The 2253-nt window shown below is 32.1% G+C and overlaps 1 long non-coding RNA gene across 1 annotated transcript; it reads left to right on the plus strand.

Moving 5' to 3' along the window:
• The first annotated feature begins 266 nt into the window (after positions 1-266).
• On the plus strand, positions 267-871 carry LOC133784051 (uncharacterized). Its single transcript, XR_009871101.1, has 3 exons — positions 267-468; positions 550-654; positions 741-871. It is a non-coding gene; the product is annotated as an uncharacterized LOC133784051 (long non-coding RNA).
• Positions 872-2253: the final 1382 nt, after the last annotated feature.

Consider the following 2253-nt stretch of genomic DNA (forward strand, 5'->3'; position numbering starts at 1 on the left):
TTAGATATTCATCCGTAGTGAAGTAAGTTCTGAGATGAAATTGTGTGCTGCGGAGATAATAGAAGGTTGAGAACATGTGTGTCTTAGTGAAGTAGGTTCTGCGAATTTTGTGTGTTGTGGTGGCTTATGGTTGAGAACATGCATGTTGTTTGTTGTATGTTTTGTCTGAATTGAATTTATAGGTTCTAATAATTTTGGATATGCTATAGAAACAGAGGAAACTCTGCCCAATTTTTTTTTGACGATATTAATATATTAATTGAAAATGTAATATGAATGATTGATTCTCTACAGATGCATTTGGGAAAGCATACACCCAAATTCACGACAATTATAGAAATTTTTTGACACCGAACATCTTTCTATTGGCAATGATGAAAGTAAAAACTATACGGTGGATCTTATAGCCAAATGGATGATGACTATGGATAGACGAGGCCAAATATATTTCATTCCTTGGATTGTTGAGTAAGAACGAACAACTTAAACATTATCACTACTATGGTTGAGTTTTAATTTTATAATAATCATATTTTATTATTATTTTAGTCGACATTGGATGTTGGTGCTCGTGATGATGCGGGGGATGACCATAATTTTGGACCCTTTAAAAAATCATAAATCTCCACCAATAATTACGGAGGTTATGGGAAAGTAAGTTCTTCAATTGTAATGTATGCATTATTAATTTTTAAAAGTTGAGAGCATAATATGTATTTAATTCATTTTAATTTTTGTAGAGCATACGCACAATGTTTGGAAAATGAATACATCGGCACATTTACAAAATTGGTGAGAGGTTCTTGTCCAAAACAACCTGAAAGTCATGAATGTGGTTATTATGTACTAAGATACATTTATGATCTTGTAAATGCACCGAATCCGGCAGAAGTTATCAAGAAGAAAGTATGTTATATTTTAAACTCTTTTTTGCTTAAGAAAAACTAGATATAGTATTTAATTATCTAATCTATATTAACTGTTCAATTTTGCAGTGGTTTGACAAAAAGCAATTCAATGTCAAAGAGGATCTACTACCACTACAAAGTGATCAGTTAGCTAGATTAATGCCATTTGTTTATGAAATCTAAATTTTTGTATGTATGTAAGATTAAAGTGCTAACTTATATTGGTTAGAATGATTAAAGTCTTTGATTCATTACTAGCCAATTATTTTGTATTAGATATGAAATGTATATATAAAAATTTAACAAATTAGTTATACTATTGAAAATAATTATGTATAATTAAAATTGAAAATTAATTTTTTTTATTAAAAATGCTGGGTTATCAACCGAAATTGAATTTTTTTTTTTAATGAGAAGCTCTTTTCTCTGCAGTTGTAGTAAGCAAACCGCGGAGAAAAGAGACTTTTCTCTGCGGTTGTAATAAACAAACCGCAGAGAAAGGTCTCTTTTCTCCGCGATTTGCTTATTACAACCGTAGAGAAAAGTCTCTTTTCTCCGCGGTTTGCTTATTACAACCGCAGAGAAAAGTGTAGCTTTTCTCCGCGGTTTGCGTAACACTTTTCTCTGCGATCGAATACACTGTGCTTTTCAATACTCTCGAAAACCGCAGTGTATTGAGTAAAAAAACCGCAGAGAAAAGACTTTTTTGTAGTAGTGAAAAACCTTAAGTTTCTAGAAACTTAAATACCTAACCAAGAGTCATAAACAAGAATTACAATATGAAAGAAAATAAAAGAAAACTAAAGAACCATGATGAACTGAACTTAAGGATAGGAATACTTGGCAATAACTATGACTTAATCTACACCTCGATACAGAAATAACATTATATCTTACTTCCCAAGTGTTTAGAAAAGCTTAGATTGAAAAATATTTTATCCCAAAACCCAAGTGTTTCTCTCTATAGTAAACTTAGCATCTTGGAGGCTTTGAAGAATGCTTGAAGGATGAAGGAAATGGCTGAGTACTAGGTCCAATTTATAGAGTTCAAGGAGTGAAACTAATCCCTTTTAATATGAATAAATAAATGAATATAAATTGAAAAGATTTGAATTTTCGTTCAACAGATACCCAGAACTCGGTCAAAATAATTCAAAGACAGGTCCAAGTGGTTAAGGTTGTTTTCAAATTTAAAATCCTTAAGCAATAAAAAATGTGTGCCAGGGGTGATATATAGCCTAGACCTATCACACGAGTCCCATTCGTTCGTTCGTGCGAAGTCGACGTGTTTTCTGTATCTCCTGTCGGTGAAATATCAGCCCCTATAGCTGCGATATACCGGCAT

This window comes from Humulus lupulus, chromosome 6, assembly GCF_963169125.1.
Source record: "Humulus lupulus chromosome 6, drHumLupu1.1, whole genome shotgun sequence".
Lineage (NCBI taxonomy): Eukaryota > Viridiplantae > Streptophyta > Magnoliopsida > Rosales > Cannabaceae > Humulus > Humulus lupulus.